Below are 13896 nucleotides of genomic sequence, written 5' to 3'. Positions count from 1 at the left end.
TCATACCAGAAAACAAACCTGCTCTGTCTTGTCTGTCGGCATGTTGTCAGTGTCCTCTTTGCTCCACAATGTAACATTATTTTTCACTGCGTGAGAACAAAGGGCAAAGGGGGTCTTTACGTAGGGTCAATCGAACTACTCACTGGTTGTTTTGAATTTTTGCATTCTATCAGCGAGGACAACTTAGGCTACAAAAAGGATGTTTCTTGTCATTATTGCATTATTTTATTGCATCACCTTGAATTCAGATTGCAAACTCGCATTCACTAAGGTAAAATTATTATTATTTTTTTTCCGTGGTGCTATAAAGACTAAGGGCCAGATTTACTAAACGCGAGAGCGCAATTCCAAAACAGCGCCGAAGGATGGGCAATTTGGGCATGGAAATTTCTGTGGGTGATTTAATGACAACATGCAAATTAAACAAGACCGACGCAACATCTCATTTTCATAATAACCAACGCAATTTACCAAGCGCAGCGCAAATTAGCGTGAGGATATGTTTGGATTCGGATTATGTGTTGTTCTGGCATTCCAAGTAAATTAATACGTGTGGAAAAAATCCTCTCCCTTCCACTACGTGCTCTCTGTTCCTCCTCCTAGGAACAACAAACGCAGCCATTTCAAGCGCAAAATAGTTTAAGACATGCTTTTTTGGGCGTTAAATAATGGCACAAATACCAGTAATTTGACGAGCGCAAACGATAGTAAATCGCGTTGCGTGATTCATTTTAATACTCTCCTCCCATAAATTTTGCTTCATAATCATTTTTATCAAAATGCAATAACTTGATCCGCTTATAAAATGACTTTCCACTCCTTCTTCTTACTTTGCAACTCATATTTTTTTTCTTGTTGTATAGTACTTGGAAATTGCGTCAGTTCAAGTTAAATGGTTCGGCGAATTATTATTGTTACTGTATAAGCTAAGACTATTTTGAAAAGAACTGTAATAGACATACTGTACTGTGAATTTTAACGTAGTATTTCAGCATTAACCTCTAATACATACATATAGCTAGGTTACTTAAAAAATCTTTTATAAATGTTAAACAAATGGGTAAAAGCATCCTACAGACAGCATAGACCTATAAATTGTTCGTATGAACATTTTGGAAATTGTTATTTATTGTAAGATGATTCTATGCACGTCTTTATTGTCATATCTGATTTTTCTGTTATTTTCTGTTGATTGCTACAAAAGAGGCCGTGTCAAATGGCAGCCAGAAAATGTGTGACCCGAAGTGGCTCGCTCAGCGAAACGCCAGTATGAAAGCGAAAGCATAGCAGGCCTGCTGTATGACTGTATAAACATAACAGGTTGTGAATGAATCAGAGGTCATCGCCTGTCTGCTGGTTAATACATAATTTATGTCTCAGCATTGCTTCATTACAGAGCATCAAAGAAATCAATGGCCCAGCGGGGTTGCTATCACAGAGTATACAAGAAATCTCACCCGTCTCCCCGTCGCACCTTGAGCCGTAAAACTCTCCTGAGTGGCTCTGCATGCGCGCCGACACTCTGACAGCCAGGAAAATAAATCCCCTTCTTTATTCGGCGCAGAATTCAGCGCACAAGTGGCTGTAATCAATAAACACACAGCCGAGCGGAGTGATTTACACGGCCCCGTGTTTCACGCACAAAGAAAAGCTCAGTTCCCCCCACAGGCAGGCACCATAATGGAGGCCTTTCAATCTTAATGGACGGCTACGATTGTCATGCTTGTTGTAGCAGTATTCAAAAGCGCCATCCGATCAGCCTGCAGGACACCGCGGAGCAGACAAATGATTAGGTACTGCAAACGAGCCTTATCGCCAGGGGAAATTGATGACTCAATCCAAGGGAAGATGGACGACTTCATTTGTGTCATATAAAGAGCTGTATCGCTCATAACGCAGTTATGATTGAGCTTTAAGGGAAGCGTTCATAATGACATTACATCCAGATATGCCTCTCCTCTTCATCTGGCATCCATCCATGCGTGTGTGTGAGGGCTGGTAGGAGGCAGAGACGAGAGAAACGAGCGGGTAATGCTCAGAGGTGGCTTTTTCGATGCTTGGGAGACTTAACGGAGTTCTCAGCTGAAGTGTTAACTTTGTCTCAGGTGTTTCTCCTAAAATAGAATCAAATTTTGACACAGTATCAGTGTAGCGCCATATTTAATTTCTGACAGGAATGAAAACGAGGCTGTGACTGAGGGATAGCTATATGTAGAGTGCCATTAATTGTATTGTTGTTTCAAAACTTGTCCAGTTGGTGAAACGTCTTTCCAAAAAGAAAAAAAAAAACGTTCAGTGGACGAAAACTCCATAAAACAGTTTTGAAAGTTGTGAGTTATGAAATTAACGTGATCTGGGTTCGTCGATCCCTCACAGCATTTTCATATGCTTATATTCAATATGGCGTCTAACCAGACCACATGTAGCCTAGATAGCAGCTCAGATTGTGTTTTGGGACAAATATGATGAGAAATGTTTGAGCTCATATTGAGATCTCAGACTTTGATTGCAGAATGTCTTGGTACATCTGATCACATTGTTGAGATCTCTTCTGAAACGTGAGATTTCTTTATGGAACCAAGGCTTGATGTATTTGATCAAAAATACAGTAATATTATAAAATATTATTACAATTTAAAATAACTGTTTTCTATTTGAATATATTTTAAAATGTAACTTATTTCTGTGATGCAAAGGTGATTTTTTAGCAGGCATTACTCCAGTATTTAATGTCTTATGACCCTTCAGAAATCATAAAAAAAATAATTATTCCAAATTTTGACCAGCATTGTGTGTATGTGTGTGTGTGTGTGTGTGTGTATGTATATATATATAGCATCAAGAAACACATGAGCTTATGCCAGCCACACTGAAACTGATAATTCATGGCAAGAGAAGAACTTAACTATGATTTTGAGAGGTTTGTTATATATATATATATATATATATATATGTGTGTGTGTGTGTGTGTGTGTGTGTGTATATATATATATATATATATATATATACTGTATATATATACAGTGGTGGCCAAAATTGTAAAAAAAAATTGGTAGTGTGTAGTGTGTACACACTGTAGTGTGTCAGTAGGAAATATCAGTTTACATTCCCAAACATTAATTTGGCCATGAATTGTAATAATCCAGTGAGATTTTTGTTTGACAAACTAACTCCAGAAGAACTGTGGCAGTGTCTCCAAGATGCTTCAAGAAACCTCCTGCAAAGCTACAGTACTGTTAAAGGTTTTAGGCACTTGTGTAAAAATACTGTAAAATGAGGATGCTGTCAAAAATAATGTCAAAAATAGATTTTCTTTATCAGTTAACTTCTATTAACTAAATGAAATCAACATTTGGTGTGAGCATCCTTTGCGTTTAAAGCAGCTTTTGCTCTCGGTGCACTTGCGGATAGTTTTTCAGGGAGCTTTGCAGGTAGATCTCTTGAAGCGTCTTGGAGACGCTGCCACAGTTCTTCTGGATTGAGTCTGTCTCAGTTTGTTCTGTTTCTTCGTGTCATTCCAGACAGACTGATGATGATCAGATCAGATCTCTGTTTGCAGCAAACAAAAATCTCACTGGATTATTACAATTAATGGCAAAAGGAATGTTTGGGAACATAAACTGATATTTCCTATACTGACACAATACATTTTTAGCTGGTGGAAATACTAGCGTTCTAATCATTTTGGCCATCACTGTATATATATATTTATAATTTGTGCATTAATTTGCATTTAGCGTTCTTTTGGTTTTTGCATTCAGTGCTGCTGTCCTCAACCCTCAGAAACGATTGATATATTGAAGAGATCTCAATTGCGATTTTTTTAATTTTTATTTCTTATAGTATGAAGAGAGCAAGTACAAGCGAGCCAGAGAAGGAGGAAAGTGAATCGGCGAGGGAACAAATAGAAAACACTTGAGGCGATCATTCCTGGCAGAGAGCTGGCAGCTCCTGTGCTTTCTTTCCCGTTTTTTCCTTTTTTTTCTCCTGTAATTTTAAAATGTTTCCCTCCTCCTCCAGCAAAGTGCAATAACAGTGTACAGATTGCTTATGTCATCACATTTTGACAAACCTCCCAATCCAATTTGACCTTCATTTTCACCCATCTGCTTCCCCTTTATTTCACCGTTCCAGCTGTCTTTTTCTTTCTATTTCTCTAGATTTCCCTTCATGTCATTCAGTCGTTCCATTTTAATTCATCCTTTTCTTGTCAGTAAACCTAGTTTTGTTTTCATAACCTCTCATGTCTCATACACACATTTTCATGACGTTAATGTTCAGTTTTCAGAGTCTGAAATCTGTAGACATTAACATGAAGACTCATTAGACAACATGGTTCAATTATTTCCAAATGTACTCTATTGGCAAATGGGTTGAACTGTTGGCATCCATGTTTCGCTTGGAGACCAAAATGCTGCAATAGTTATCACTTCATTTCAACGATCACAATTTCAGGACTTGAATGTAGTGTCTGTTTGGACTCAACTAAAAATCTATTTGATACATAAGATTATATTGTTGTTTTCTGAATTACAGATGTGATTTCTGATGGCAAACTGTACATTTAGACCCTGAAGAGTTCTAGTAGAGCCACAAGATCCATTTGGTAACATATTAAGGCATCGTAACATGACGGTTACTGCAAAAGGTAAGCAGCTTATGCTTCTCTTGGCATTGTATGCATCCTTTGTGGATAGAGTGACCCAAAACCGAAGTTAGAAATGAATGACTTTACCCAATATTTGATTGTGCTTCTTCATTTTTTTGTGCTTATAGAGCACTGAAGTGATGCAATTTTGTAGGCCAACTCGAAAGTTAGAATTGACAAAAACCCAATAGGTTTTCTCCATTGGCTTTTGTATTATTGTAGAAAATAAGATGATTTTCAGAAATGGACACAACTTTAATGATTTTTGAATCCTAAATACAATCACCTGAAGCAGGGTTATTACTGTTAACTAAAATTAAAACTAAAACCATGAAAGACACGTTCAGTATTTCAAATAAAATAAACAATAACTGAAATAAATTAAATATTTAAAAAAAAAAAACATTTTTATTTAATCTAGTTGCCTAGATAACATTTCTAATTTTTTTAGTTTAAGCTGAAATACTAAAATAACTCAAACTAAATAAGCTACAACTAAAACTTAATAAAACAATATAGACAAAAAACTAATAAAAATGCCAGAAAACACAACTAAATTACTAACATTTTAAAGAATAGAATGAAAACAGTAAATATACAAATAAAATGTAATTAAAAATATTATTTATCAGTGATACTAAAATAACATTGGGCAAAAAATAACACTGTAAAAAAATAAATCTGTAAAATAACAGAAAAAAGTAATGGCAGCTTTTTACTAGGACATTATCCATTTCATTTTCATGGATATTTCTGTTAACTCTAAAACAGCGCAATGCAGTGTAAAATTCAAAATGCAGGTAAAACATCTGAAAAAAAAAAAAAAAGTTAAATTTCTTCAAATTAATATAGTACATTGTGCCCTATTTTTACAGTTTTTTTTTAGGAGTGCAAAAGTAAAAAGCTAGGCTATAAGTGAACTACACCAAGTCAACTAAGCTTCTGACAACTCTTTCGGTCTTCATTTAAAATAAATTTGGAAATTTGAATTAAAGTAGTTTGCAAGAGTGCGGCTATAAACACAATGAGGCTGTGAAAGCGACTAGCGAGTAGTTGAGTTTCATTTAATGACCCAGACAACCTCTGTAGTCCCATTTAGTCATTGTTATCAACTGCCTAATTCAAGAAACATAAAAGCTTGAAAAAACAAATCGCGAGTTGGGTATTTCTGATGTATTTTATGTTGTAGAAACACATGAAAATATCTTGAGCTTAGCGTTAAACACAGACCTTATTTCAGGCATTAAGAACCCTCCAAAAGCCCATTGACTTCAGGACAATTGAACCAGAAGTGCCAAAATGCAATTCGTTTCCAGGTTGGTGTTTTTCGTATCACATATTGTACTAAAATTAATTGAAAAACTAGTCACACATTTTAATTCATTACATTTATATAGCGCTTTTCTAGGCACTCAAAGCGCTTTACATTGTGAGGGGTATCTCCTCATCCACCACCAGTGTGCAGCATCCACCTGGATGATGCGACGGCAGCCATAGTGCGCCAGAACGCCCACCACACACCAGCTTATTGGTGGAGAGGAGACAGAGTGATGAAGCCAATTAGCAGATATGAGGCTTCATTCTAGTTAGGATGCTTTCTTATAAGGCAGCTGCCTATGTAGGCCGTAGACAGCAAGGCAGCTCACTAGGTCTCTATATTGCCAGTTCAAATGTAATATTTAATATTTCTCTTCATGAATTGACATTTCAAGTGTGTGTGGGCCTATATTAGCTCAGGTTTGGTATGAGTCAATCACTCATCTGAGGCAGCGATATCTGATTTTCATGTGTGATAAACAGAGCACCGTGAGAAAACGAGAGACGCTTCCCATATCAAACAGACACCTGTTTGCGTTGCACTCACTGCGGGAGATGGAGACTGACATTTACCTGGGATTCTTCCAGTCGGGCCTGAAATGACAGAGTGCGTAATATGTTCAGGACCTCAAAAAATGCCACTTCAGATCTGGAATCAATTTGCATTTCCCCCGAGCCCGGATAACACAGGCCTGTCAGAGGAGGATTTAGATCCGCCATCAATAATGATGTTACGGGAGAGGTTTGCGGAGGGGAGAGGGATCAAATTGAAAGACTGATGCTATATGTTTCAAATGATTGCCCTGTGAGCTGTGTGTGTTTGTGTGTGTGCGCGTGCGGTTATTGGACACGCTAGCATAGCACACCCTATTAGCTCCTCTTGTTCTTTGCTCCAGGTTAAGACTAGCAGGAAAAGATGCGTTAGAGCTAAGAGGTGAACACGGCAGATGTAACTTTTGAAAGCAGTGACAGAGCGCACCAGCGGACGGCCACTTTTACAGAGGCTTTCGTTTTAGTAGTGTTTTTCCCATGCATTTTTTCCCTGAAGGCCTTTTAAAAAATATTATACATTTTATAAAATACATAAATAAATATTATAAAATATATAAATGTTATCTAGTTATTTTATGATAGAATGAACCACACATCAGTGTTATTTTAGAATCACTGAGATACTATTATCATTTTTTATACGGAATTTCGTATTTTTAGTTTTCGTAATTTGTCATTTTTATCAGTTATTGTATTTGTTTGAAAATGCATAAAACATAATACATAAAAATGAGAAAAGTTACTTTGGCAACTAGCTGAAATAAAATAGGTTTCAACGTTTTTGATATTATATTGTATATGTATATATAACCAGTCGTGGCACGGGTATATTTGTAGCAATAGCCAACAATACATTGTATGGGTCAAAATGATCCATTTTTCTTTTATGCCAAAAATCATTAGGATATTAAGTAAAGATCATGTTCCATGAAGATATTTAGTAAATTTCCTACCATAAATATTAAAAAAACGTAATTTTTGATTAGTAATATGCATTGCTAAGGACTTCATTTGGACAACTTTAAAGGCGATTTTCTCAATATTTTGATTTTTTTATTTTATTTTTTCAATATTTTGATTTTTTTTTCAATATAATATATATATATATTTTTTTAGTTGTATGTCGGCCAAATATTGTCCTATCCTAACAAACCACACATCAATGGAAAGCTTATTTATTCAGCTTTCAGAAAGGCCAAAATCGACCCTTATGACAGTTTTAGTTTTAGTTAACTATAATAACCCTGCTACTCATCCCATGAAGCATTGCAAATGACAAAATCAAATCAGTACAATAAAACTGTTGACTTTTTGCTGATTATTAATTATAAGTATCCACATTATTTATTTTTGTCTGGTTTCAGCCACTTCCAGTTATTTTAGCTGTACCAAAACACTCCATTCCTGTCCTGATCAATGTTGCAAACTGATATATGTCATCATACTTTACTTTATAATAATAATAATAATAATAATAATCATAAACACATTGGTTTATAGCACAAAATAGATGTACTTTATTTTTCTAGTTATTTACCTATAGCAGCTACTGTGGGTGGATAAAATAATAATAATAAATAGTTTTTAACACACACACACACACACACACACATATATATGTATTTGCTAAATATCCAAACATACACAAATATTTGAGAGTAATGTGAGAGTGTATAGAGACTCGATTGCTAAATTCACACATTTTCAGTATTTCTCTTCAATTTTGCAATTAAACAAATTTAAAACGATAACGTGTGGTTTCTAAGCAAATATCATTCCTGCGCTTACAGCACCAAGGTCATCTATAATGTACACCTTGAATGCAGTGTAAGTCACGTTGAATAAAAGCGTCTGCCAGATAAAATGCATAAACGTAACTTAAAATCATGGTCACAGTAAGTCCGGTTTGAAAGGTTTATATTTTATCTCTAAAATCATTTCCACTGTGAGGAAAATTAATGGGATTTTGTCCTCTGGAACCTCACTTTCGTGCCTTATAGAAAAAGAAGGGAGTAATTATTAATAATTAAACAGCGGGAAAACAATAACCAGAGATTCTTTTGCTCTCTTACACCAATTTCTATATTTGAAATGACCTGCAATCAATAGAAGTGCTAAGTATTACAGTCAATTAGGGATTTCCAAATAGTAATTAAGATATTAATAAAAATCTACAGTATCAGAGTTTGAGCCGGAGTGCTGTAACAACTTAATTTCTTCTTGTAATTAAAATGTTACTTGGATATTCGAGTAAAAAAAAAGATGGATAATTGCCACTGAATTAGAACCGAAAATTGTGTCACTCTACATATCAAGAAAAAGCGGCTTTATGAAGACATAACTTTTAAATAATGGGCCACTCTTTGGTTTCTTGACATTAATGAGGATATTTATCGCGCTGTGGCAGAGGAACAGGTATCAGCTGTTATCAGCACATCATTAAGTTCTTCCAGAGCTGCCGTTCTCAACACGCTAAAGGGGAACTACATGACACTTTGGCCACTTTGTGAAAATGTGCAGCCAATGAGGGATGATGGTATGATTATCTGGCATGTTCCATCTTATGCAGTGGGGGTCATTCTTGTGTAAATATATATGTGAAATTACAGGGAAAGGAAGCTGACCTCAAGCAATAGGTGTTTGGATGGATATCATTGCTGGGCTCTTATCGTGCGAGACTGGGATGATTCGTTTTGGGGGTAAAATGAGTGAGAATCAGTTGTTGTTTGCTGAAAATCTACTCACCCTCAGGCTATGCAAGATGTAGATGGGTTTGTTTCTTCATCAGAACAGATTTGGAGAAATGTAGCATTGCATCACTTGCTCGCCAATGGAAGTGAATGGGTGCCGTCAGAATGAGAGTCCAAACAGCTGATAAAAACATCACAATAATCCACACCACTCCAGCCCATCAGTTAATGTCTTATAAAGCTAAAAGCTGTGTGTTTGTAAGAAACAAATCCATCATTAAGACATTTTTAACTTCAAACCATTGCTTCTGGCTAAAATATGAGTCCTCTAGCCATAATTTGGTTTCTCAGGTGCATTTGATTGCAGTATTATGAGCTTATCTATATGACACTGAAAAAAAATATATGTTTAGCAGTTTTTTAATGCATTTAAAATGTTTTAAAATGTGCAGTTTTCTCTTTCCAGAAAACAAACCAAAAATGCTTATGACTCCTCCTGCACTGCTGAAAATGAAAAAAAAAAAAAAAACATTTTAAAATATTAATCAAATCTAAAATAGCATTGGCACCAAGTCAGCTCGGGTACAACATGCTGTTCCTGTAGACACAGGAAGCAGAAATCATCTCTGTTTTAAACTCCTCCCCGAATGCAACCGGCAGGTATTCTGGCCGATCGGCAAGGCTAAGCGAGGTTGACGTCAAACACATCTATACACGTCGCAAGCGCTGCCATCTCAGCTCTCTCAAAATTCAGCAGGTTGACCTTTGGACCCTTACACAGACACCTCTTCTCCTCCGTGATGGAGGAGTGAAGGTTGTGCGTTTTTAACTCTATGCAGCGAAGTCAAGTGCTAATTGGAGGTGGGCAGTTTGGTGGTTTGACTGGAGGCCACAGCCACCTGCTCTCTCTCTGCAAACACACACACATGCGGCTCTCACGTTCTGCATGCACTTACGCCTTTGCTCACACAGTCAGTCTTGCCTGCAGCTAGACAGCAGCCTCTGTGGTCTCGCATCCCTGTTTGGACCGAGCAGCTATTCCATATCGATTTTTTGGAAGTTCTTTAAATGCGTTTATAAATGCACGAGTGTGAGAGTGTAGCCTGCTTCTCTTGGCAGTCCACAAACAATGTCTTTGTTTCTCTGTGTAACCATACTGTATATATAACAATAACAGCAGATATACTGTTAAATATCTCCTCACTTGAAATAAATGTATTTAGGTGAATACTACAAAATCTGTCGAGAACATTTCCAGGCCAAATCAGTCAAGCAAGCAAACAAGCATGCAATAATTTTTTTCAGATTTCATTTTCTTCATTTAATAACTTGTTGTCTTAAATTTTAATGTGAAAAAGGAGAAATTAACGACAATAAAAATTATATTATTATAATTATTCATTTTTTATATTAATAATCAAAATAAAAAGAAAGTTTTTTACATTTATTTAAATCTCACTGTATTTAAGTATTGTTTAAAAATAATTTAATAATGCATTAAGATGTTTTGAATAATGGCATTGTTTTTCTAATTTGAATGGCATCATTTTCAGTATTTTTGTAATTCTCATTATTAGTCATGATTTGTATTACTGTAATACAGTATTTTTACTGTAAAACATTTTTAAACAGCATAAAGGCAGTACAACCAATGCGATTTACAATTTTATAATTTTTAATACATAACCACATTGTGTTGTAACAGTCTCAATGCAAAGCATATAATAATAATAATATATAATATATATTTATTTATATGCACACACACACACACACACTTAATATTGTTCATACATTTATAAATTAATTTAACGCAATTTGGTCCTACACACACACACACACATATACAGTTGTGCTCAAAATTATTAATACCCTTGGTAAATATAATCAAAGAAGGCTGTGAAAATAAATATATATCATTAATCCTTTTGATCTTTTATTTTAAAAATGTACAAAAATCTAACTTTTCATTGGAGTATAAGAATTTAAAATGGGAGGGACATCTCATAATGAAAAAAATAAAGTTTTTCTCTGATAATATTGGCCACAATTAATCATATTCAATATTTGAATTCAGGTCAGGAAACTGGGATGGTCATGGCAGAAGCTTGGTTTGGTTCTCACTGACCCATTTTTGTTTTGATTTTGATGTTTGTTTGAGGATCATTGTCCTGTTCAACCACGGCCCATTATAAGATTTCTAGCAGACAGTCTGTTTTTAATTTTTTATCTGTTGGTATTTGATAGAACCCATGATGCCATGTATCTAAACAAGATATCCAGGATCTCCAGGATCCAGGATACTGATACAGCAGTATATTTCATTGTACAAAAGGGGTACTTTTTATCCCTGTGTTCACCAAACCCCTCTTGAGTGTTTGCTGTTAAAAAGCTCATTTTTAGTTTTATCTGACCATAGAATCCAGTCCTGTTTGAAGTTCTAGTCGTGTCTGACAACTGAATATGCTGGAGTTTGTATTTGGATGTGCGAGGAGAAATCGTCTTGAAACCTTCACGAAAAACATGTGGTGATGTAGGGGCTGTTTGATTAATTTATTATTTTTTTTAGGTTTTCTGACCCCGAGACTCAACTAATCTCTGCGATTCTCCAGCTGTGGTCCTTGGAGAGTCTTTGGCCACTCACACTCTCCTCCTCACCGTGCATTAGGATGATATAGACACACGTCCTCTTCCAGGCAGATTTGTAACTGTTGATTGGAAATTCTTAATTATTGTCCTGCTGGTGGAAATGGGGATTTCCACTGCTTTAGTTCTTTTCTTAAAGCCACTTTCTAATTTGTGAAGTTCAACAATCTTGTTCTGCACATCAGAAATATATTCTTTGATTTTACTCATTGTGATCAATGATAAAGGGAATTTGGCCTTTGCGTTCCTCATATTTGTATTCCTGTGAAACAGGAAGGCAAGGCTGGATAATGCTCCAAGTCACCCTGGTGTGATAAAAATGCAAATACTGTATGAATGGGAATATACTTCAGAGATATTTTAATAAGAATTTCTCGGTGTACCAATAATTGTGGCCATTGTGTATTAGAGAAAAATATTTATTTCATAATGTGATTTCCCCCCACTTTCACTTTATTTATTTTTTTTACTTTTGTTTTTTAAATATATTTTTGAATGAAAGGCCAAATGGATGAACAATGCAGACCTATTTTCACAGCCTTCTTTGATCATATTTACCAAGGGTATGAATACACACAATATTCTTAATAATAATTCATATTTTTTCTTAACTCTTGATTTGAAATGTTCAGGACATTTGTCTTGACAGGTTGACATTCGCTCAAATATATTTATCCTTTTTCCAGTTTTACAATTGCATGCAATTTTATATGTAGTTTATCATCGCATGCTGCTAAAAATATGAAACAAACCTTATGACATTGTTCTGAATGAGCAAAACAAAACTGATAGAAAAACACATGCATGTGTTTGCAAACGTGTTGGAGAGCAAGAGAACGATTACTGGCACATTGTCAGATTTGATCAAGTAATTGCAGTAGTACTCAGATGCGGTAAGGCAAAGTACACATAAAAAGCATGCTCTTCTTTTTTTATATCATGCACTTACACATTTCACACGCACACAAACCATTAACAAATCCTTCACTTTTCCCCCCTCCGAACACACACACACACAGAGAGAGGCGTCAGGGATTGTGTGTATGGCTTGTTAGAAATGAGCAGATAAAACTTAGCATAGTGCTCCCAATTAGTGCAGCAGTGACCATGCGCTGTCTCGGACTAACGCGCTCTCCTGACGGCGCCCCGGAGACTGAGCGCGGAGGGTGAGAGAGAGAGCGATAGTGGAAGAAAAGAGGGTCGTGGGGGAGAGAGAGAGAGATGAAAACGGCTTAAGCATTCATTCTGAGTAGAGAGACAGGTCCTATTAACATTTAACAGCATTTGTGCAACTTGGTGCGGAGGTTATGATGCAAATGAAGGAGAATTAAAAGTGGCCAGGGGTTTGGCATTGATGGATTGCAGTCTGGCAGCTCTCACACTTCGCAGTGTCCATCAGAGGCGATTACTATGTAATTAAAGCTTATTTCTGGACTCTCCGGCGCATAATTACTTTGTGAATGTAACCATCATCTAAAAGCTAGAGAAAACGCTTTGGCGTTTAGCTGGCCAGTCATTTCCGCCGGCTTGTGTCAGATATAGCCATCAGACGGTGCAAAAGAACTGTCACTTTTAATAAGAGGCAAAATATTAAATGAAACAGTATGCTTATTACAGAAAAATTAGGCTTTCAAGAGTCCTTTCTGCGATTTGCATAATTTATTCTTTTTCTCCCCCCTCCTCTCCCGGAGCTTTAGGCAATTTCCCTCACATTTAAATCGATTGCACATTTAAGGCTACTTAACGAAAATTATCACTTTGCATATTTTAATTGTTATGAAGGAAGTGATTTGAGAGAGGTCTCGCGCCTCATCCTCTTGAGCGGCGCGTGTGCGCTGGAGAGAGAGAGAGACGCGCGGCGCGGCGCGGCGCGGCACTGCGGCGTCAGATAACCCCCGAGTTCACAGACTTTCCACTCCACTTTCATCAGAATGCTAATGAGGAAGCTAACGCTAGGACAAGTGGATCTTTGATATTTACAAAATAGGCCCTAATAACTGGAGTGTAATGTCTTTCACACAACTTTAGTTTTCCCTCTTTTCT

The sequence above is a fragment of the Sinocyclocheilus anshuiensis genome, unplaced genomic scaffold, assembly GCF_001515605.1.
Source record: "Sinocyclocheilus anshuiensis isolate Anshui unplaced genomic scaffold, SAMN03320099.WGS_v1.1 scaffold680, whole genome shotgun sequence".
In the NCBI taxonomy this organism is placed as follows: Eukaryota; Metazoa; Chordata; class Actinopteri; order Cypriniformes; family Cyprinidae; genus Sinocyclocheilus; species Sinocyclocheilus anshuiensis.
This window is presented reverse-complemented; position numbering follows the sequence as displayed.